Raw genomic sequence first — 25,134 nt, 5'->3', positions numbered from 1 at the left:
ACCTGTGATACTCTGCCATCAACTGCCGTGAAGGGTGATACTGTACTGTACCTCCAGCTCTCCTGTGGTTAAGGTCCTAGGATCCTCAGGGATTATCATAAGAGCAGTGGCAGTGGCTGAAGGACAAATCCACAGTCTGTTTTCTGTCACTGCTACCCTGAGGTTGAGGTACTGTTCAGGTCTGTGCTGGTTGCCTCTGGACCAGGACTGGAAAACTGGGGGTAAAACCAAATATGAGTGGTATAGGTGAGATGCCTGGCTTGGGTTCAGAGGAGGAATTTGCTACTGGGTAGGCATCATAAGTGTGTTAAACTGGCAGCATCACTACTAGAAAAACTCAAAACCGCCTGACTTACTCCACAGCAGCCACACACTGAATGGTGACTTACTGCTGCTGAAATCACACAGGGCTCATGATGGGCACAGCCAGTGCTGTCACCCTTCACGCCACTCCCCCTTGCGGCCTTCACAGAGCTCCATATTACTTTCTATGGGGACATAGTAAAGGATTATCAAGCAGCTAATTTGTCATATACTGCCTGTTTTGAAATAAATACTAGTAGCTAGGGTGCCATGCAATATGGAGCCCCAAGTGAGTACCTGCAAAGACTGTATCTCTGCTTTGAAGAGCTAATCTGGGAAAACAGTCTCACAGACCTGGAGATCAAGCAAAATACAAAACCTACACAACACACTGGGTTGCAATTTATCTCCACGCATGAGCCCTGTTTTCTAACCCAAATTCATCGTAATCTACCGAAGGCCCTGTTCTAGCAATGAGCTCTGCTACAATGACCCCACAGACACACGTGAGGCAAAGCTGAGACAGCTTTTTGGGATACTCTTTTGTCTATAACTTTGGTAAGCATCACACATTTGGAAGTATTATGATTATATCAAATGCAGCTTCATAAGGTACTGCAAGTCTTTACTGGCTACTTGACAGCCGAAGTCCTGTCAGGACTTAAGTTCACAGCACTAAAACCCCCTAAATATTTTCCATAAAATATCATGCTTTTTGGAGTTAATTTTGTATAACTTCCTCTGTTTTTAAAAAGTGCTGTCTGATTTATCAGGAATGAACATCAGAGATGATCGTGATCTGCTCATGCCAGCAGTGGTGTCTGGGATCAGGAAACTGACACCAGCAGACACACACAGCACTCAAAAAAAGCAAAAAATCCCCCAAACCGAGTGCTACATTTCAGTATTTACATTTCAACATGTACGTTTCAGATACTTCAAACTAATATTCCCTGGCCTTTCACATATGCATCTGTGATTTGTTTATAGAAAACCTTGAAAATCAACAAAAGGAACCAGAACAAAACTAATAATCCCTTCCTTCAGCAAATTAAACTTCACTCTGCTAAATTAGTTGACCTTCAAAGTTTGCCCCAGGGGAACCACAGAAGATTGGAGGGTTTATCTGAAGAAACAAAGATGGAAACGGGGATGAAGAATGTGAGGTGGCCAGTGGAACGGATGGTCCTGGAAAGGTTTGTTTAGTTACCTTAGAAAAAGTTCATTGATAGGGGGAACTGCCACCACCTCTAAATAAAGGTACATTTTTCTGTGACTTATTTACACAAAGGGACTTATTTACCTTCACAAGAATGTGTGTAGAGAGGAGAAAGAAGTATATTTCACAACTGAGCACAAAGTGTGCTGCACCAGCTCAGACAGGGAACTGAAAGAGAAGGCACTACAGAAAGACGCTGTTTTTTTCAGTAGTCCAAGTTGAGGTACAGTGAGAGTGTTACTCAGCTAACACAAGTGGTTTTCAGAGTGGATATTATTCAAACCACTCCAGACACATCAACTGAGATGACGCAGATGTCTAAGAATTGTAACTCAGCTCTAGGGTATCTTCCCTCTGGTATTTCAACACATTGGGTTTCAGTTGCAATGAACTCATACAGCTGAACATCTAATAATAAAAGAACTGGAACGAGTAGAAAAGACAAGTGATTGTGTGGCCGCTTTAAAACATTAAATATGGAGCATTCACCTGTTCCTGCAGACTTACGGTCTTATCCCCTTGCCAGAAGGGATTCAGTGCCACACCATATGGACACTTTTGGGACAAACATGCATTTCTGCTTATTTTGTAGTTTTTTTTTAACGGGGGCTATTGCTACACAATTTTCTAAAACTGATGATACAGGCTACCTGTGTGATGGTTGATGATGGCAACTGTGTGAGTAGGCATAGGTACATTAAAAAGACCCCCACAGTTTCTCAGACTACTTAAGTGTATCGGTAGTCCTGACTACTAGGGAGACTTGGACACATCTTGATACAGCTGTGGTTTTGCTAACTGTTACAGGCAGATTGTCACTAGTATGGTTCTTGCAAAGAGGTGATCTGACTAATATCTGAAAACACTTACATGCTGGTCGCATTGATGGAGAGCAGGAAGCGTAACCTTTGACCAGAGAAGTAATAACAGTGTAAACTTTTCTAAAAACAAAACCTAGAGGAATTAGTGTCCAGTATCAGTCACAAAGTGCATTTGGGCTCTCTATAAATCTTGCTGAAGCATTTAATGAAATGGTCATCTTCCTGTGTAATTTGAAACAGATGTAAGAGTTTTGCAATGAGGATGTTTAAACTTCCAGAGGACTAGGGCAAGAACCACAGGAGCGTATGACACTGAGGAGTGGGGGGATTTCATGGGCTCTGACCTGGTACCTCAAACCCCTATACAGGACTTTGATGTCTGGAAAAGCAAGTAAGAGTCAGCTACCCCAACATGGGATCTTCAGCATCAGTATGCTGAGCAGGGGCCACCTACCTCCAATTGCTTGGAAACACGGAGGAAAGCAGGCATAAACGTAGGTGCTCCTATTTTGCGCATCCCTTTGTTTTTAACACTCCCCACATATATCACAGTTCATGGGTCAGAAGATTTTTCTGGAATGTGGAAAGTTTAGACTCAGTTGCCTCTATCCCTTTGTGATCCGACTGATTCAAATCTATCTGCTCCATTTCCAATAGAGTCTCTCCAAGGAGCATTAGATAAGGACTTCATCCTAACAACACTGAGGCATCCTCACTGGCTACTACAGCTCATGGGAATGGCTGGTCTTTTTCTTCCACTGCATGTACTGGTGCCAGGCATTACTGTCATAAGAAATCAGCTTGTAGGCACAAGTCTATAAATATTAGTAAACAAGTGATGGACCAACAAACACATTTTAAATTGGCTTCCATTAAGTAATTAAAGAAGGTTTATTCTAATATGGTGTTTGGCATCAGCTAGGTTGCTTCTTTCTTCATCTGAGGAAGATTAATTGGGCTATTTTCTACTTAACTTTCATCATGATAGTACATTTTTACTGTGATTTTCTATTTAATGTGCTTTTACCATGATTTTTTTAATCATCATATCTCGGCTCCCCTACTGTGAAGCTTTTTCATGACCTTGACAAAGATTTCTTTTTGATGTCAGAACCCCTGTGTGAGCAGGTGTTACATGCTTTGGCAGTGATAGAATTATTATTTCATAGTCTATAGAAGCTCTTAAGCTGCCTTCATCCCCATAGCATCTAAACTCCATTGAATAGCACATTAACTGGCAAGACTAACATCCATCATTTTTCCTTCGTTATCCTCTCTTGAGGAAGTGTGTATGTAGGAGAGCATATGGTTTGGGTGGTGTTTTCACTGTGTTTTGTTTGTAAATGTCCATGCTGCTAGGTGTGTAGCTCAGAAAATTCCTCCCCTCACATGGAGCTGAGGCTGCAGAGAAGGTTCTAAAAGTCTTTCTCTCCTGCCATTTTTTACACTCGTGCCTTCAGTCAGTCTCTATCTTGTCCAGAAATGAGATTTATCGTGACAAACGATCTAGTCCAAGTGTTAAAAAAAGGGATCCTTTATTAGAGCATTTTATACCAATAAAGTGCTTTGCATCTATAATAGAGGTTTCCAAACTAAGAGGTTTTTTTTTAATATGGTCTCCCAAGTGAGCTGTAACACTGGCAGCTACAACCGTTACTCTTTACATACATAGCTACCAATAAAAAGACATTCAGTTGGAGTTTTGCCACTGAGTAAAGCTGACGATTGCTATTAAAGTCCATACTTAACATTATGGTTTACTTGTTGTTTTACTTATTCAGCTTCATATTCTAGGAACATCTCCAGGATAAGGGGATCCTAATATTGATGATACTAGAGTATTCTACTGAGAGGGTACTTAACCTTGGAAAGACAGACAGTCACTCTTTTATTAAGAGATGTCATGAAATCAAAATATACTTGACAGTGTTACCATGCTGACATCAAAACATTGTATAGGTATCACTCCCTTACCACACTTTAAAGATAGATTAGGAGAGCAGTATTACTACCCATCCAGGACATGACGATCCTGTGATTGTATTGCTTCACCTCATTCATGGTCTCACTTCTGTGGTGCTTCTCAGTCTTGGCTCACTGTCACTCCTCCTCAGGGAGAGGAGCTGCCAAGTCCTCTGGCACCGTCATTTACCCTTGTAGTAAGATACAGCAGCAGATTAAACAGGAAACAGACTCACTTCAGCGTGCCATCAAATACATACATGATAAAATGCTCCTGGACCACAAAGAGTTCTCATCTAACCTAATGTGGCCAGTGTTAGTGCAGTGAAATACCAGCTCATATGATTTTGTTATCAGTTGTGGTGAATTTATAAAGCTTCAGTTCTCAAACTGGTGATTTTTTTGAGAAACACAATTTTTTACATTACTTTTTAGCCCCATGAAAACAGAATTCAAGTATATAAGGCGCCAAAACCATAAAGAAAACCAAAAATGTATTACTGTAAAGAAAGTGTCATTGTCTGGGGAGGGCTACAGTTGTGATTTTTGAACTCTCAGGTTTGATACTGCTAACGTTGCCAAGGATTAAATAGCCCTTGTTGGCAGACCTATATGGAAAACTGGAACTCTCTGAAATTGCTGTACCTCCCAATTTTCCCTGCTTTGTTTCCTATTTCACAAGAAATCTCCATTAATTATTCTCCTTACTCTTGCCACAAAGCCACTTATACCATTTCCTGTTGGCTTTCATCCTCCACCTCCTGCACAATTAGCAAAGGAGTTCTTATTCGTGCTCAGATTTCTTTCCACTGTTCTGCTCTCTCCCCATCTCTCCCAGCTCTTTCCTTTTCTTCTGCTGTCTGATTTTTCTCCATCCCCTCACTCCTGACGTTAGCCCTCCTCTCCACCTCCTGCGCTCTCCCTCTCCCATCGCACCCCTCCATTTTGTTTCCCTGTCAGTGCAGCAGCAGAAATCAAACTGACGAGCATCCCAGTCCCTTGCTGGTATTTCAGAGCTCAGGAGCCAGATCAATTTTGTGTGCTGCTAGCGGAGGCAAGGGAGAGGTGGGACGCAGCCTCCGCCAAAGGGGAGGGAGCAGGGAGGCAGCACAAAGGGCACAGTGAGGAGGCAGGCAGAGCGAGGCTGCATGGCGAGCAGGAACATGGCTCCGACATGGAGACATGCGGCTCCATCCATCGATCACCATGCTTCATCTCCCCTCTTGCAAAGGCTGTGAGCAAACGTCAGTGAGGGGATACCTGCAGCTGAAATGCCTACGTGCCTGCGGAGGCTGCACAGGCAGGTCTCCGTGAATTCTCATCGAGAGCTAGGAATGACTTCAGGATTTCCCCCGTAGGGGACTTCTGGAAGGAACTGAAACGTGTGAGTGTTTCAAGGCTTGACTGACATTTCAGATTGACACAACACAGATTGCTCCCAGGTCTGGGGAGCGCAGAGTGGCCAATTCCTTTTTCTGTGAGCACAGCATCGAACTTGCTACCTTGCCAATGTTGGGATATCCTGAAGATGGAAGGAGCAATGTACACTACATCTACAGTCTTATTATTAGCAGTTGGCACCAGAGAAATTGTTACTGACCCAGTAATCCAAAGAAAACAACTTTTAACTTCCCATGTGCTGTGATGGTGGAGCTCGCTGTTACCCTCCTGTGTTCTGGGGTTCTTCTTGTAGGGTCTGTTCGCCCTGGCACTGGGTGTATTTCCAAAACTTCCTCTTTCTTTGGTAAAGAGATCACATTATGCTGAACAGCCTTGGTACGCAGCAGCAAAAATACACACTCCTGAGCATGAATATCTTGTATCCTGCTGTGGGGAATACTGACTTGATATTTCACTGGCATGAAAACCCCATACTGTAATTTACCATATCAAAAGCCATACACCCCATACATCCCACAGTCTGTTGTTTGTGCACTGACTCATCTACAGCAACCCCTGTGTTGTTTCAACCCCATTCAGTATGATGCTGAGCTGCCATTCACAGCTACACACATTCTTCCCATCACCCCATTCAAGTATTCTGCCTACTGGACCCCTAGAGCAAAGACATATCAGGAAAAAGACCCTGAAAACAAAAATGAATTAGAGGAGGTAACCAAATGCTTTCATTTATATCTTTGCTCCACTAGATGTGCACAAAACTGAAACACAGCAGCCTCAATAAAGAGAAGAGGAAATGACTTCTGGCCAATACCAAATTAATCTGTAGCTCTTGTTGTCACAGAAGTCACACAGTGCATTCTGTGATAATTCTGAATAGGTGCTGCAGAATTTGCAGTCAATGAATTATGATATATATTTAGTTTACATATTATTTTCCATAGAATTCTCTGTCCTTGTGTTTTCTGCAGGGAATCTAGGCAGTAAAAATATCAGAATTGATTATTCATATAGGCCAATCCCAGCAAACAACCTAAACTCCTCTTAAACCAGTTTCGAGCTTCAAGGTTGCTTGGCCAGGCTTTCTGAAGACCAGCACTCAACTGTTATGGACAATATCAGTCCTACTTTACATGAGTAGTCCTTCAGAACTGAACCCTGGAATGAGCAAGGCAACCTGTTATGGTGCTTCTGGATCAGTATGGAAAGGACAAACTGCAGACCCCTTTAGATGTTGCCATGCATTTCCAAATAGGAAACATTCCCTCCTACCTGAAAAGTCTGTGTGGCCAGGGAGACTTGACACAGGTCTTGCGTTCTCTCCATCCTAAGCTAACCCACGTTTGCAATAGATTTCCTTCTCTTTCTTCATTGAAACCTACAGTCCTGGGGAAGAAATTCACTTTCTGCAGACAAAAAGGAGCACTGCACTAGTTGAAAGTACGTAGCCTCTGGTAAACAGCAGCTTTTGCAACATGCAAATGTGAAGGCATAGAGATGTACCAACACTGTAGCATCTCTGCAGGGACTCAGTACAAATTCACAAAGGAAGGGACTCTGCCACAATTTAAAGCTCATACAAAATAACTTGTCAACCCACAATACCCGGGCTTTATCAAATAGATATTTTAAGAAGAAGTCTGGAATTCTGATTAATGCTCATGGTGTTGATGGGTTGTTCTCACTGCAGAGCAGTCCTGTTCTGCTTTGACCAGAGAAATATTTTAGGCCCAATTCATCCTCACTGTCTCTAGCAAAATTAAAGTAACAGCTAGAGCCTGTTCTTGGCCTATATTTTTTCCATCCTCATTTTAAATAATACACTGTATTTTAGACATAGCTACTTCCTCTAAGACACAGTCTGATAATGAATGCATCATTAATCTATAGTATGGAGACAGATAGATATTTGACAAAATACCTTGTAAATGGCTCTAACAGAGTAATATTGACTGATTCTGTCAATACTTAGCAAGGCATTTGTTGCAATATCACAGAATCATAGAACAGTTTAGGTTGGAGGGGACCTCTGGGATATCATCTGCTCCAGCCTCGTGCTTAAAACAACTCCAACTAGATGGGGCTGCTCAGAGCCTTGTCCAGTCATGTTCCGACTGTCTCCAGGGATGGAGACTTCACCTTTCTGGGCCCCTGCTCCAGCATTTAACCATCCTCACGGTGAATTCTTTTTTCTTACATCTAATAAAAATATCCTGTGTCACAACTTGCAGTTGTTGCCTTTTGCCATATCACAGTGCCTTCGAGAAGAGTCTGTCTTCTCTACAGCCTCTGATCATTGCAGACATCAATAAGATCCCCTCTCACCTTCTTTTCATAAGGCTGAATAAGACCAGTTCCCTCAGCCTCTGTTTGTATGTCAGCTGCTCAGAGGCCATCTTGGTGGCCATTGCTGGATTTTTTCCCAGTGCACCAACATTCCTTTGGTGACAGAAAGCATTAGACAATATCCCAGATGTGGTGGGAATAATTGCTGCCCCTGTCTACATGGCTACTATCATGCTATTATGGTACAGTATGCTGTTGTCCTTATTTGCCACAAAACCACACTGCTGTCTCTTTTCAGCTTCTTGTCCACTGGGACCTTTATGTCTTTTTCTGCAACACTGCTTCCATTGTCCAGTCTGTATGGTTGCACAGGATTATTTTGTCCAAGTTGGAAGAGACTGCACTTGCCTTCCCAGAGACTCATGAAGTCCCTGTTAGCCCATTGCTTCAATCTGTCAGGGTCTCTCAGAATAGCATCCCTTCCTTCCAGCATATTGACTGCTCCCCATAACTTCGTGTTGTGCACAAACTTGCAGATTATGCCCTTCGTCCCATTGTCTGGGCTGTTAATAAAGAGGTTGAATGCTCTGGCCACAGTGTCAATGTAACACGGAACCACCTGCTAGCTGGACTTTGTACCTCTGAACACAATCCTTTGAGCCTGATAGGCCAGCCAGCTTTCTTCTTGCCTTAACATCCACTTATCCAAGACAAATCTACCAGTTTACCTACAAGGATAGTATGGAAGACTTTGACACAGGCCTTACTAAAGTCAAAGTAAACAAAATCCACTACTGTCCCCATGTTCATATAGGCAGTCATCCTATCAGGTTGGTCAGACTTCCTGCAAATCAGAGTACTGCTCTTGTGCTTTGAAGAGATTGTCCTTGCAGATAAAATATTGATGTAAATTAAATATATGTATGCACTTTGAACACTGCTTAAGAGTGTACACTTTCATTTAACATATTTAAATAATTAAGAATTGGAAAGCATACCTGAAGGAAGGTTTCCTTGGTGCTGGGTATTTGGCATGCCTGGTGCTATATACTGGTTTCTCATTCCTGAAACAGAGAAGTGGCACAAACAAAATCAATGCAAGCTTGCCGCCAAATACCTGCAGATTCATGTTGTCTGCACAGGCAGTTTCTGTTGGGGACATTTCAGCAGCATCACAGGTGCTGACAGCCACTTGGAAAATGGGATGATGGTACAAGCTTTGAGCAGTACGAATTGCAACAGGAATGAATTGCAACAAGAATGAATTGCAAATCCTCAGCTCTTCTCCATAAAAGGGTGACTACACAGGTGAGATGAGTTGAATGACAAGCACTGTGAACTATATCCAAATGCAGCTGGAATATACTTTTGCTTTTATCCCCCCTCTCTAATGTAAATTACCTGCAAAGTTCTTCAGAGGTCTGGTTTTTCCTCTGTGTTGAGACCTCATCATTACAAAGCAGGTATTGGTCTGAATGTAAGCTTTCAGGAAATCATTTATTTTCAAAAGTATTTATATGGTGTTAGAGACTCCTATGAAAGAAAGATCTTTTTAGGAAGTGACTTGTGCTCAGTGTGAGAATACAGTTAAAACCTTTGGGCTACTGTGTCCCACCTACGGAACACCTGTTGCTTTATTAGAGTGACATAGAAGAATTTGTTAATTCTGCTGTGAGCTACATTATTTCCAATTGTGATAGAAATCATGGACTGCTTCAGGCAATAACTACGCTCTGAAAAATTTGCCTTGTGGCAGGACTGTGCTTCTGCTGAGCCCCTGGCCACCTGGGCAGAGCTGCAGAACCAGTCCCCTGCAGCACATCCAGCTGATCCACGGGTCAGCGTGCGATAGCCCATGGGGGCCCTATCTGAAAGCTGGACTCGAGTTCTTAACAGAGTACAGGTTATTTGAAGCACTTCACGTGTGTACTGTGCATATAAATAAAACATGAAGCATGCTATGCTAGCTCCAATTAGGAGCAGCAGCACACTTGTGTGAAATGGAACTGCATTACCATACAAACCGCAGGAATTTTCAGAAGCATCTAAGAAAGACTTTTCCAAATATTTGCAGACAAACCAAAGGGGAGACTAAACAACATGGGGTGAGAGTAGTAAAATGATGTTCCTCCTCTTTTTCCTAGAGAAAGAAAGGCTTAGAAGGAGCTGCAGCTGTGATTACATATAGAGGAAAATTCCAACAGTGTGGTAAATTATTAATTAATATTGATGCACTATCAATCAGTGTAGTGCATTTATGGAGTATTCAAAATTAGAGAGAGGCTGATTAGCAGTCTAGAGGGAAGGCCATTTGAGAAAGCATGGCAGAAACTTCGGCTTAGATTTGCAGTGGTATTTATCTACAGATTTCATGGGCGGCATTGAATCTGTGCATCCAGTGGTTTCATAAAGTTACTTACTAGGTACTTCATAGTGGAAAAGTAAATCTGACTAGATATAATATGTTTTTTCCAAATTAAATGTAATGGAAATGCATACACTGGACAGGGAGAGGAGTTCCCGCAGACCAATCCATCACACCAGTTCCAGAATTACTCATTTGATATAAGAAAATCCATACTTCAGTTATTTAGCCAAGTGAATATTGAATTTCTATTCACCCCAATAAAACATATTTCTCTGTCAGGGAAATATAAAAATACAGCTACTATGACAGTTAAAGACTACAGTGATTTTGGATATTATGTGAACAGGGATGCACATGTATACCAATTTTCTCCTGACATAACATCTATTGAACAACAATATAGATTAATTAAAATTGTTTCAGGAGGTTTTCTGCAGCATTTATGGTACTGAGATTCAACTTCATACTTATTAAAATCTATAACTTTCAAGACTATTTAGAACAGTAGTGCCTAAGTTTCAAAATTGCATTTCTGGATTGAGAAGACTGAACCACAGATGAAATTTTACTTATGATTTCATAATTTCAAGCAATAAATCAATCTCTTGTTGTTTTTGTTAAAACAGTGCCTGCTGACAGCCACTTTTATGGAGTGGTTTGTTTTATATTGTTTCAAGGCCAGTCGTCAAAATCAACTTTGATTCTTCTCTTTAGGATTGCTGTAAGGGTTAATGCCTGCATGATGTCGGTTCATTCACATTTCCTATTCAATCTCATTGAGAAGTTAAAAAAAAAAAGCAGATTTGAAACTGTAATTCAGATTTCATTTTAAACTGCTTATCTCTGTTCACCTTCTGATTAAACATAATTTTTTTTTGAACCAAAATGTCACATTATCTTTATGACCACGCTCTCCATCAAAGCAGTAAAAGCTTGATGGTTTACTGCAAGAAGGGTTCCCCTTACTGGTGACTCCGAGTACTACAGCACTCGACTCCCCAGTACGGTTTAAACCTCTAGGATGATTTAACCCGAAGCAGCTGAGGGTTTTACATCTTGATTTGAGAACCCCTCACGCAGTCTTTCTTCAAGGCTTATGCATATGTTTTGCAAACACATGCCAAATCATCTTCAGTGTCTTTTCCAACCTAGTTGATTCTATGATTCTAAAAACTGGCTACTAGTTACTGGATTTGCAAGTGTTCTGATGATGTTTGGATACTTTTCAAAAGGAGGGACGTATCTGTGCATGTGAGTAGCCAAACATTATGTGCTAAGATACCAATCACATTATTTACAGCTATATTACGTAGACATGATAATTATATAGGATGGTTGGAAGATGTTATTGGCAGCTACCAAGATGAGACAGTGACAATCATGTAAGTCATCCTGTAAGTACTGCTGAAACTGTTTTCCCCTGCTAGTGTACAGAGAGAATATAGAAACCTCATGGCTTCAGAGAGAGGGGGCTTGCAAGTACAGAGGAGGGCAACACTTCAGCAGTGCATTTTCACACCATCACACAAAGAACCCCGCAGGAGAGAGCTCAAGAGATGAAGCTGTACAGCTAATCCCCCAAGGGTATCTATCTACTCCTCTGCTTTTCATTTGGAACATTGGAAGAAATGTTTTTTCATTTCCCATGGATGCAACTAGGCACTTCACACTGAAATTTCTTCTGCTGGTATACACACATCCATAGCATACAGAGAACACAAGGTGAGAAGGTCTGTAGTTGTACTTCCTCACACTTAACATAAAGAACTAACCTTAATTTGGAAGGCTGTTTTAAATGGCTGCTGCAGCCAGGTCAGAGGCTTAGGAAACATTTCAGGTGCCTAAGCTACGCAGGCTCCTCTGCTGGGTGGTTCTTACTGTTACATAGTTAGGATCAGCTCTGAGAGAGCTGGGGGCTGCACTGCAGCATAAGATGAAGTATGTTCAACATCCATCAGCACTGAAGGACAGAGCTGCAGCCTCTCCCACTCTTCCTGTCACATATATTTGTTGCATATGCCCCTATACTTATTCCCTGCTACAGGCAGATGGGCTGTCAGAAAGCTGACTTGGCAGAGAAGGCTCCTTCCCTCACCAGAGCTCTCCTGTGGCTGGATTGCTGGACTGCAAAAATCAAACAAAAAATCCCATAGCCTTCACTATCCCCTGCATTCAGCTCACACACAGGTACATGCCTCAATTCAGGCTCAAGTCAACTGCCAACACCTTCCCAAGACAAAAAGCTCCCCATACAGTAAAGAAAAGTGAAAAAGTATAGCAGCAATGAGCATGCTAAAGCCCAAATCACCAGCATCACAGCTAAGCTTGATTCTGGCTAAGCAGTGAATGACTGTTCCAATCCTAATTGAATCCCGTGCCACAGCCCCAGTGAGGCCACAAGGCTTCCTGGGACTCGACTGTCACATCAGGCAAAGGCAGACCGATCCGGGAAACCCCTGCTGCCAGGACATCCCTGACCAATAACCACTGCTTCCATGGCTCATTTTGTAATACCCCTTGCTGTGGTGGGTTTCTTCCTTTTAAGTCCCACCTTCAGGTTTTTAAGACGTTCAGCTGTGGGGGTTGGTTCAGAGGCTGTATTTTTTTAACCATTTCCAGTCTGAATGGAAAAAAGACATTCCGTAATGTCTGAGGTTGGAATAGCTTTTATTCTCGTGCACTAGAGGCAGGCTCGGTGAGTATAGTACCCCATTAACTACCAAGCTGGGATTCAGAAAAATACATGAACTTCTCAGTTACACAACATCCCAAAGTCACATTCTTAGGGGAAGTTACTAAACTATAGATTCCCACTCATTTCTGAGGATTTCCTCTTCATTGTATGTGATAGCAACAGCACTGGAAATCTACACTGGATTTCCAATGAACTCTGAGCCTAAAAGCTGTGAAAGCAAGTCAGAACACTGGAATGCTGCTATGAAATAAAACAAAGCACAACAGCCTGATGCTTCCTTTTCCATAGTCATTACTGTCATCACTTTTTTGCCTGTGTTCTCAGGCAAAAAGATTAAACTTCTAACGTTTCTTAAGTATCCCATATCCTCTGCTCCAAGCACCAATCTATATAGGAGTGCTGAAAGCTGACAGAGGAATCTCCTGACAAGAGAATCAAGCTCCAATGAAGTAACTTTTAATTTAAAGCTGAAAAATCTTATACGATGGTTGGCAGAAAACCGTAAAGTGTTACTGTGCTCTGGCTTGCTTTCAAAGGAAAGAGAATCTATCCTACAAATGGCTAAGCGTCTGAAGTGTCTGTCTGGCCAGGTTGTATGTTGTAGCTAATTTAGGCATCTGCTTTTGATGGTGCCTTTCTGGGCTGTTGTAGGAAGTAGCCTGTGCTAATAGTCATGCATGCCATTTTTGGCAAGGGGCCTGTTTCCTTAATTAAAGTAATTTCATTCATACAATCAATAAACACACATTTCCTTCCTAAATATATCTTGAAAAAACATTAATTTAGATAAAGTGTAATATAGTATTTGGCCCTGCTATAATAATATTAAATAAATATTTGAAGGAGATTAGGGAACATCTTTGAGAATATCAATAGCTTCACTATGGGATTAATAGTTTGTCACATACTTAATTTAAAAAAAATATTTAAGCCATGTCAGAACAAGTAACAAGAAAAGTCTGGATTAAGGCTGCTTCTTTGGTCCCAAATTTAACACCACCTCCTCCCCCCATACAAGCAAAATGACATAAATTAATTGGTGCTTAGGATTTCCTGACTCAATGTCAGCTTCTTAACATTGTTTGAAGCATATTTATGTCCTGAACAGCTTTTTTAAACCAACCAACCAACCCCCCTACTTTTAGATGTAAGTTACCTACTTTGACACCTAAGAAGTTTAACTAGGCTTGAATAACAGACAGAATTTTGAGAACTTGATGAATTTTAGGTTAGATGCCCCATCCCCCAATTCTGCTCCAAAGAGAAGTTTGCTCTAAGCAGAGTCAAAGGCGCATATTGGTTTTCTCCTATTTATCTTTTCCTGGCAGCACCGAAGCCTTTCCACCATTTGATGAACCAGCAAAAGCTGTGTGTGTTTGGGACAGGCAGGCTACCCAGAGCAACCAGTGTGCTATCACAGGATGGTCAGGTGGATAGAGCTGCTCTCTAAACCTCCATTCTACCAGCATCTATATCAGAGGTGATTGCTTGCCTCCCCACCCAGGAAAGCCATATATCTTCACAGCAGAGATTTGAAGACATAAAAAACAGCCTGTTGAGGCTGTGCTTTGCGCACAGCTCTGCCTTTCACTCCTCCACAGCAGAGAAACTCTGAGATGTCTTTCACTACATCAACCAGGGTGGAGACAGACTTGCAAGGTCAGGGAGTAAAGGGAAAAAAGCTTTAGCCCCCAGCTAAAAGGAGGGAAAGCTTTAGCCTCCAACTGCCAAGAGGTGACGAGAAGTCCAGTGCAGAACTGTACCTCTGCATAACGAAATCTCTTCCTGCCTTCTCCACTTTCACTGAGCAAACACAAGAAGACCTGATGTAAAGCAGGCATCACGCTGTCTCTCCTTGCCTCGTCCTTACCATCTCCTTAACTTCTCTCTGCACACATTGTAAACTCCCTGCGCCCTAAGTTGCACTCTAGCTATGTGTTTGCATAGTTTTGTTCCCTGTGTAGTGATGGCCGTGAGACTGGATCACAAGGAACTTTTAAAAACTGAACTGCAATGACCACAAAATGCCCGATCATGCTGAGTGATGCTTGGATACTCTCACCTGAAAGGTGAAAATGCAAGTTGCTACAGGGAAGGGGCTAACCCAAATTGCTGTGCTAGAGCAAACGATAATGTACAGCTCAGGGCAGAAAAAGCACAAAAGATGCCCAAGGCATTTATCCTGTCCCTAAGAGCCAAAGTTCATCATGCATCTGTGCCCTAAGTCTGTGATAACTGTGTCGTGTGAATGAACAGATCCTGACAATCATCTTCGGCATGTTCGCGAACTCAAAAGAATGATGGTTTTCCTAAATGCACTGCTATATTAAGGAAGAAGAATCACGCATGCTCAGCATTAGAGTCCCAGTTGTCTGAATAAAAGACATTAATCACGTAACAGGACATACTTTTTCAAGCTGTAAGAAAATACTTATTTCCAAGAGAAATTCCCTGAATTCAGATACATCCTGGGATTTACTGAGAATTGACCGTTTCACGTGCATTCCAAGGGACAGAGCATTTTTGGTTTCATGGCCTAGAAAACAGATGAAAAATAAAACTATAATTTGAATGCCAATGTTAAGTCCAAGTTAAATAGGAACTTAGGCCGCTCCAGCTTCTTGTTAACTTGGCTCTGTGTTGCATAATCCATCAGCCAGCAGACACATTATTTGTGGGATTTTATTTGTGAGAGCAGCTTTGCTCAAACCACTGCACTTACTTGCAACAGTAACCGACCATCTCTGGGAGAGAAAAGCAAAATCTAGTTTTTGATGTGTAGAAAAGCAGTTTGGCAAAATACATTTCAACAAAAGGCCTCTGTCTATGTTGAAGCGTCCCTTTTCCCAACTGCACCAGGTACGATCCCAGGTAGTTGATTTCCCTTTATTGAAGTGGTTTTTGTTGTCTGGTGGTTTATGTTATTTTTCTTTAATTATTATTATTGTTTTCTGCTTTGCTTTGTTTGGTTTTTTAATGGGGGCTGGAGAGGGCATTAACTCTTCCACTCAGGACAAGATCCAGACATGAAGGCTTCAACCAGTGTGAACAGTTGGTCTCCTTTTGAGATTCACTCAGCAATAGTTTTGTAAATAGACAAGTTAGCAAATGACCAGGGATAAGCAAAGTTCTTGTGCTGTGCTGTAGTTATTGTAATTTTGGCTGGCCATAGAAAACACCCTGTTTTAGAGTGTTTATAGGAAGCTATCAGAATTCCTTGTTGTATATATTTTATATTTACTTGGAAATTAATATAGCTCACAGTGTATATAAATTTCACAGACTTATAGGTGGCAAATACATAGCACAGGCTCTTGAGAAATACTGTAAAAGTCTCCCAAGGTTTGTTTCTTCCCCATCTAAAATCTGCATTGAATGAAGCATCTGGTTGCCATTCTTAATTCCCTGCAAAATGGCTCAGAAAAGACCCATTTCTCATTTCCAGAAAGACCACTTAATTCTATCTGTGTGGTACTATAAAGTGAACATAAATTACCCATTCTCTTCCTACTTATATTATTGTAAGTCAAGAGACTTCAGTGCAACTAATCCTGATTTACATCAGCATAAGCCAGCAGAGACATAAGGGCTCTAAATTTCCTCAGTGTTTGTTTTCATACAGTATTTTCTCCTTCTGATGATTATCCATTAGCCTATAAATCTTGGTAGACCCAAACTCATACAGCTCATTAATTTTTGCAGTGGTTTGGCCTACTCTGGTATATACTTGAGCCAACTCTGGCAGTTATATCTCCTGATCCAATTTCCTGATCCCACAAGAAGGTGCTAGTCTGAGGAACTTAGTCTCAGCTTTATAGCCATACAGGAGCATCACTGTCCTGACTGAATGTCTTAGGGGTGCCCTAGGACACTTTCTCAGCAGATGCAGTATTTGAATATTTACATACACTACTTCTGTAACTTCTGCCATTAACCAAAGGCACCAACTCAAAAGCCTGTCTTTAGCACTTGCAAACACGGACACCAGTGACAGTAATGGTACCTATAAGCATTCCCAAGGGAAAGGATGAACCCCATAGATTTCCAAGGTGTTCATCTCCCTCCTCACTGCTCTTTAGATAACATTTTGACACCTGCTGAGTGGAACAGACATCAGATTGAGTCTGGACAAACAATGTTAATCAATTAAGATAGCAGTTAAGAAATTGTTCTAAGCACTACAGAATTTTAGGACTTTTCATCCACACTGTACCTTAGGAAACAAATGACATACTCCTGAAACAAAACATTAGAACCATGATATCATCAGAATGATCCTTCCCTGCCTCATCAAGCCTTTAAGCTATGACTTGTTCAAGGGTTTTAGAAAGTTGATAACTCTCTTCAATTGTTACAGGGCACTGGGCTTGCATCGAATAGTTTTTCATTAAAGGGTGATATCACTAGAGATTTAGTGGTTTAAAAATACTTGTTACTTTGATCAATTAATGAGCATAACACCCCTGGTTAGTCTTCCCATTCATATGAGCCCTCCTAAAGTGACAATTGCTGGAAATAACTCTATTCTTGTATAGGAAACTAAAATTATTGCATAACAAAACATCAATCACATCTCCCTGCTTACAAATTCCTAAATCCTATAGTACTTTCTATTTACACAGTTTACATGTTTTTCCACCTGAATGATTTCAAGTAATTTTACAGATCACACTTAGAGATATATTACTTCAGCCTTCCCAAATGCCAAGATACAATTCCTGTAAGAAACAAGTCACTACGTCGTTCTTTTGCTACCAGCATGCCATCACTGAAGTTAGACAACATTATTCCCTTCCATAGTGAAGCAAAAAAAATTAAGTGACTTGTCTCAAACCATACACCAAGTAGCAGTACAGTTAGGAATGGATTTTGGATTTCTTCATTCCTTGTTTTTCTAACACAAGCAGTGTAGTATGATGAGGACACGTGCTTTAGCAATATAACCTTTCCATCCATGCCATTTTACTTAAAATAATTGTTCATTTTGTCTTTGCATAGGGTTGCTATTGAATAACGAATACTGCATTTCCACTCCAGAGATACTTGCCTATCACCTGGCATGACAGGAAATTAAGATTGTACTTATAATTTGCAAAGTGCTTTGGGGCTTCTGTGGAGCAAAGGTACCTCAGAAAATCAAAGTATTTCATAAATTTAACTGAAAAGCTTAGCTTCAGAGTTGTTTCTCTGTGAGTAATAAATTAGCATTTCCTCTTCTAGTTGCTGTCTTTTGGTCTCTGCTATCTTTAATGTGAATTTGCAGCTGTCAAAATGAATAATATGCAGCATCAATTTAAACCCTGCTTTTCGATAAGTTCAGTGTAATAGTTTCACTTTGTCTCGATTCTGTTGATTGCTATTAAATTCTAGATTGTTTTAAATTCCTTGAGAATATCTTGGAAGTATCAATTACAAACTGTAGGCATTTGTAAGAATTCAGTTTGAGACAGAGCCCTCTCATTTGGCTGGAAAACATTTCTTTCTGCACTTTGCACTTAAGACAGAAGAGGTCATGGAAATATAATTTGCCATTTAAGAAAGTAGACTGTTTAAAGAGAAATGTTATAAATTATTGTAGAGATTAGAAAAAAAGAAAATAGCCTTCATAAAGAGCATGGACCAAGTTGAAGAACCATACATAACTTGCTTTTTGTTCATCTACAGAGTTCACGGCTGGTCAAAGTCATTGGAAGAGAATCAATCTGAAAACATGAAGCTCCCGATTCTCCCCATTCACAAAGTAAAATTCCCTCAACTTGGAAATGGAAAATGAGGTCATCAATTTTTGCAGGTGATAAGATTTCTAAAATTATATGGCTTACAACACCCTCCCTAAGAAACACGTTATTTCTGCACAACTAGATGTTTTAGCGCATCACAGCTATGTATGCCATGTGACAGTAAAATCCTGCAGAAGTTGTCCCCCCCCGCCTTTTTTTTTCTTTTCGCAATATTTGTTATTCCAAATGTTTGTTGATACTCAAAATAAACAGCAACATTCACATTTTTTCTCCACTGAACACAGCTGACATGTAGGCACTTTTCACAGCCTCAGCTATTTATACAATATTTGTGTAAGAAATATCCTTGTCCCTCTGCTTTACAACAAATAAAATGCCTATATAACAGAGATCAGTATTAGAAATGGGCTGAGAAAACAATGCCTAGGAATAGATTAGGGTTGGTCTTAAAATGGAGACTGGAGTTAAAATTCAGACTGGATGAGACTGAGATCTTGCTGGCTGGTCTTTTGAATTTTTTTCAAGAGCATGGATGATCTCATAAGGTTATCTGGAGGGTGTTCATAGTGTGCTTGACAAATACATTCAGGTTTTTACATCTTATTTGTTACTTTACATGTTCTTTAACTACAAACCATCCAATATGTGAATTTTCATCTGACTTGTATGCAAATATTGAGCAACCATTATTTAGGTTAGATGAGGATATTAATTCTTTCCTTTTTAATCTACATCCTGCTTTTAAATTATTCTTTGACTTTTTATACTTAAATCTAAACACCATATTTTCTGTTAATTATTCTGACTGAGGTCATCACTAATGTTGATACACTAAGTCATCTTGATTAAAGCTCAAATGGCAACCAAATTGCTACCAAATGTGTACTGGTTTCCATTTTTAATTTTTGTTTCAAGGATGCTGACAATTTCAACCAGAAAGATTCACTAACAAACAGTTCCTTACTGCTAATAGGAGTCTTCGGTATCTTACTTCCCTGATCTGGAGCAATACTGTTTATTTTGTCCAGACCAACAAAATATATAGGGCGCAGCCTTGGCTCTTGGCCAGCTTCACCTAGGTCTTGACTCTAGTGTTGCAGGTGAAACTTCATTATATATGTGAACAGTTATTTGTGCTTGAAATTACATGTCTAAATTATCAGGCAGAATCACTGATGCAACCTTTGGCAGAGGTGCAATCCCAGCATGAATCAGTCAACCTTAGCATGATTAAAATGTACATACCTGAACACTGATTCTTAATTCCTCATATTGTTTCCAAATAAACGATGCAGTGCAAGAGAAAAGGAAATTTCCACACCAATGAGCTATGTCAGTTTAAGGAATTGCATACATATGAAATTTAATTTAATTGAAAAAAAGTGGCAAAAGATTATTACACTTTCAGATCCCCAAAGCCCATGAGATGAAATGGATAACAAATAAATACTATATAGTTATAGGTATAAAGAGAGATGTAGAGAGGGAGAGTGATAGAGAAGCAGCTAAAGGTACAAGGTAGACAATAAAGTTTTGCACAAAACACTACATAAGCATCTCTGCTCTTATTATTCATAGTCTCTTACTTACTTTTCCTATTGTATTTTTTTTTTTCATCTCAGTTTGCCATTTTTTCTCCCCATTTCCTTTCTTATGTTTTTAACCTGTAGCCCACATTGTCTACTGTGGTGTCTATCTCCTCTTTTCTAAATTCTTTCTGTTTAAAAAAAGTCTTTCAGAAAACTAGCACTGAGATCCCTTTTAGAACAATGAGCTGATCTGGCAGAGGACTTCTGGAGAGGCTATTATTTCATTATTAAATGAAGCCAACTACCTTAGATGGTAAGTGGATAAGTAAAAATAGATGATTCATAGATAGCCGTGCATGCACACAATTCAAATCTGGGGCTTCCCACAGTGATGGTACTTGTTGTTCTCAAATCTAGGCATTCATGCAAAGGGTAATGAATCCAGGAAACTGAGCTTAAAATGTCATTTTAGATTTGTCGACTTGTTTGCCAGACACAAACTTGAATTCTGTTCGGAGCATTTGTGCATGGTGGTAAGAGGCAACTGCCTTCCCTTTTGCTTTTCATCTCTCCCTCCGCACCCAAGCACAGCAAATAACCAAGCAATTGGGTAGAAATGAACTAGAGTGGTCAAAGCAGGAGGGTTTCCTGAAGAGACAGGGAAAAGAGGTTGGGATTTCTGCTTCCCTTGCTAGTAAACTACATTCTAAAACCACTGTGAAATCTCTCACCTCTTTGTGAAGTGAGAAACTGCCCTGTACTCTGCCTGACGCTAGTGCTAGCCTCAGCCCAGCCTCAACACCTTTGAGATGCAGCTTACTCTTGTTTTCGAGCTTATCCAGGGTTGGTGAACTCCTTTCACCAGGAACTGGACTGAGCCCATGTCTGGTTGCAGCAAATGTCAGGACATTCATGCTGCTTATGTTCCCCACAATGCTGACGGGAAACAGAAAAACTGCATGTCATCAGGGCCGTTCAGCCGCAGAAGAAGTGTGTTGCTTTATTCAGTGCCCAGAAATCCAGATTTACACTGACGTCAGAACTGCAGTGAATCCCAGCACGCTCCTGGAAGCTGTGAGGGCTTATAAAGCCACCAGACTCACAAGAGCCAGACTGCTTCCCCAGACTCTGCTGGGCACAGACACAACTGGGGAAGCAGAGCAGAAGCCTCCTTCCAGGGCTCCTGGCATCTGTGTGCCCCTGCCAGGTCAGATAAAGCTTTATGCCACTGGGAACATTTTGTGGGTAAATGTTGGGTTATTTGAGTTGATGTGACACAGGCAGCTCTGTTTTCCATAGCAAAGACAGCAACTGAAACCTGAACAGAGTATTACACAGAGCTGCAATGACTGTGTACGCTATACGACATTCATCATTGCTATTGAAGACTGACTTGGACCATAATAAATACATGACTATTTGATATATGTCCTCAAAAAGGTCATCCAGAAGCATATCCTGGGAAGCCCCCCCTGGCATGAAGTGCACGACCAGCCAAATTGTTTTAACTTGCCAGTGTATTTTTGGAGTTCATTTAAAACATTTTGTCATGTATATTCTCTTTTAAAGAATGATACATCACCACTGACAGGCAGTGCATACTGTTTTCATAGCCTCGCTTTCATAAATATTATGAACAATATCACAGTGGTATTGTTATAATGAATTACAGTATGTGTTTCTTGAGAGTGTGCCAAAGACTGGTTTATATCCTCCATGAGGTTAGTGTCATAAGAAACGTGGCACAAATCTTTTCCCAAGGTTCACCAGTGTCTTTAGGCCAATAATGCTACACTTCTTTAGCAGTTTCCGCTGAACATTGATGTACAGCCATCTAAAATTCAGTTTTAATATGGTCAGTGATCTAGCAACACTTACCATGTTTGAAGTTCCTTTACTGTAATCTGGAAATAATTTTCATTTGACTCTCACCAACAGCCAAACATAATAAAACATGTATAAGCCAAGTAATGTTACATAGAGGCTCTCAGGACTACATGAGGTTCCCATACAGTCCTGCAGTATCACAGTTAGAGAGTACTGCAGTTCAAGCAGAAAAGGATGCACTGAACTCTTCCCATCTACCCGTAGTTTATCTGGGAGGGAAAGAACATTTAGCAATGGTGCAGAGAAACCCCACCAGATTCTTATTCACACACTTGACCATTAGAGGCTGGGACAAGCTCTGAGCTTCCCCTGAGGATGCCTTGCTCCTAGTCACTGTGCACTGTCTCTGCACTAGAGAGACTGCCAGTCCCTTCACAACCTTCCCAGATGGACAGCTTCCTTCAGGAATGATAAGCCAGCAGGCACCCATAGAAAGACATGGCTGGATGAATGTGAAATTCATTTTTGTAAGATCTTGGGGGGGGGTGGGGGGGTGGAGGTGGGGAATGTCATATGTTTGTTTGCCAGCTGCTTATCTGGAGATAGGCTTGTAGCTGGAGCCATTAAAAAAAAAACCCAGGATTTTAAGATTCTTTCTTTTTCCTGTTTTTTTAATCTAGCCTGCACTGCGAGAACAATAGTTCATTTAACTCCAGCTGTGTTCCACCACATTCATTTCAATAATATTTGGTCTACTGAACACACAGAATTAAGTACCTGTGTGTTCTGAAGTGGCATGGATATTTTGTCTTAGGCTCTCGGAAAAAGTTCTCCACAAAAATATACTAAGGAGCAATTATATGCAAATGTATACCTGGCCGTGGCTGAAATGGCAACATTTGCTATCACATACACCACACAGTCTGGTAAGCATGTTTTAAACATACAGAATAAGATATAACAGCAATTACCTTTGCGTCTTTGCTAGTCTACCTAACATATTAAATGCTGCCTTCACAATAGTAACCATCCGTAAGAAATTCTAAATGCCCTGACTCTTTCAGTATCCCAAGGAGTTTGGGATTTCACAATGCTCCTTTTGCTTCCCACACAAAGATATTGCTGTCATTACAAGAAGAAACCCACCCCCCACTAATGAAACCTAAGCAAGAAAATTTCCCAAATGATAAGGAGATAAAAGTAGTGAGTGAAAACAAAAAAAGTCTTTGCCTAAAAGAAGGAAAAACCCTGAGGGGCCCAGAGCTGCATTTTTTTAATTTGACAGGCATTTAGAAGTGTAATTGATGGGGCAGTTAACATGGTTCTTGACCAAACCAGTTCATATACGATAGCAATGTCACATTTATAACATGCCAAGAATCATGCTAATACGTATCCCATGAAAACACAACTACTTCATAAAACATAAAAAAGATCTTGTTCATTAATATATTAGAAGTTTCAAGCTGGAAGTGCTATACTGTTATATCATATTAGCTCTGCAAATAAACACAAGGAAGACATTTTCACAAGCTCCCTCTTCCCTCTGTTCCATTAGGCTGTACTACCTTTGCTACAAATATGATGAAGCAAATTGTCTGCAGCCCAGGTTTACAGTGGAAACCAATTGCCTCCCACGCTGGGGAGAGGGAAGACCAGGTCATTTATCAAAAATCACTAATGCCTAAAGCCATGGGTCACTTTTCAACCTAAAGGATAATAGTTTTTCCTTTCAGCTACAAAATCTAGTCTAGACGTGCTTTCTGATACCTTTTGAAATGCCTTTTTGCCTAAAGTGTGCTCCAGTGTCAGTTACCCTTGTCTGAGGCTTCTTTATGTGAAGCCAGAGCCACCTGCCTTTCAGGCAGTAGGAAAGCCTGAAACAGATAGGCAGAAGAGTCCCTCAGTGCGTGGTGTTGTTTTTTTTTTGCAGGCTGGTGTTCACAGACTGTCTTTCTGAGTATATATATATTATACTCACCTATATTATATATACTCACACTATATATATTATATAGGCACCTACTGAGTATAATATATATATGCACTTAAGAGTAAAATACATATATATATACGCACACATGTAATTTGGCATTATTTTACCCTGTAAATATTTGTTACTATAGTAAGTTAGGTGCATAATGAAGCAGAGAAACAAAGAGACACTCATAATGGAGGTGTGCCTCTACAGGTATTCTGTTTTGCACTAACAGGGTGTGGTAAGCTCCAGAAAAAATGTATGGAAAGACAGTTGCTGCCCCAAGGATCCAAGTCTAGCTCTGTCATCAGGCCAGACAAGCCATAACTTGATAGTCTCTACTGACAACATTAACTGGTTGCCTTATATTACACAAGAACTTTCGGCACACCACAGTGAAAATTAATCTTAGTATACCTGTAGCCCTCTGAGACAGCTTGCTACTAATTACAAAGCTTACATTTATTGCAGGTGCATGGGGTCACTGTTGACATCTCAGCTCTTAATGGCCTTTCTTCAAGTACACACCAGAGCACAGCATGTCTCTGTTGTTAAGTGCCGTACAGGTCTCAAACCACCAGTGGAGCCAGCCGTCAGCGAGTAATGACAAATTCACTAGTTGCATTTAAAATTCCTACTGTATATTATGAATTGCTATAGAGAAAAGATCAGAAATGAGTACTCGGTTGTCCTCTACCAAATGACTTCAGAAAGTTAAAACACTGCACCATTCTACCTGCTACATGACAGCAGTTTGAAGTGACTAAGTTCAAGTAACCTGAAGGCTGTGCATTCCCCTCAACCCTGCAAAGCACAGATGAGATACAAGACACAACACAACCTCCCTCTGCCCTACTTTTCTTCCCTATTCTATAGATCAAGGACTGTGATCTGCAGGAGCTGTCAGTCCTGCAATTTGCACAAACATTAATTTCCCTGAAAGATAGCAATTCTAGCATAGAGTGGGTCACCTCTCCATGCCAGTTAAACTAGATGTCCATGAA

The 25,134-nt window shown here is 40.7% G+C and overlaps 1 long non-coding RNA gene across 2 annotated transcripts in view; it reads right to left on the bottom strand.

The window, feature by feature from the left end:
• Positions 1–1,601: 1,601 nt before the first annotated feature.
• LOC134162222 (uncharacterized) overlaps positions 1,602–25,134 on the bottom strand; it is a 44,240-nt gene continuing 20,707 nt past the window's right edge. For both annotated transcript variants that reach the window (XR_009964258.1, XR_009964257.1), the window contains 3 exons: positions 8,991–9,056; positions 6,979–7,112; positions 1,602–1,945 (listed from right to left, as the gene is read on the bottom strand). This is a non-coding gene — a long non-coding RNA (uncharacterized LOC134162222). The remainder of the gene's footprint in view (positions 1,946–6,978; positions 7,113–8,990; positions 9,057–25,134) is intronic.

Source organism: Pezoporus occidentalis, unplaced genomic scaffold (genome assembly GCF_034315485.1).
Source record: "Pezoporus occidentalis ecotype Australia unplaced genomic scaffold, CSIRO_AGI_Poc_V1 ctg184, whole genome shotgun sequence".
Taxonomy (NCBI): Eukaryota; Metazoa; Chordata; class Aves; order Psittaciformes; family Psittacidae; genus Pezoporus; species Pezoporus occidentalis.
Note: the sequence above shows the minus strand (reverse complement) of the source record. Positions and strands in the feature narration are given on the sequence as shown.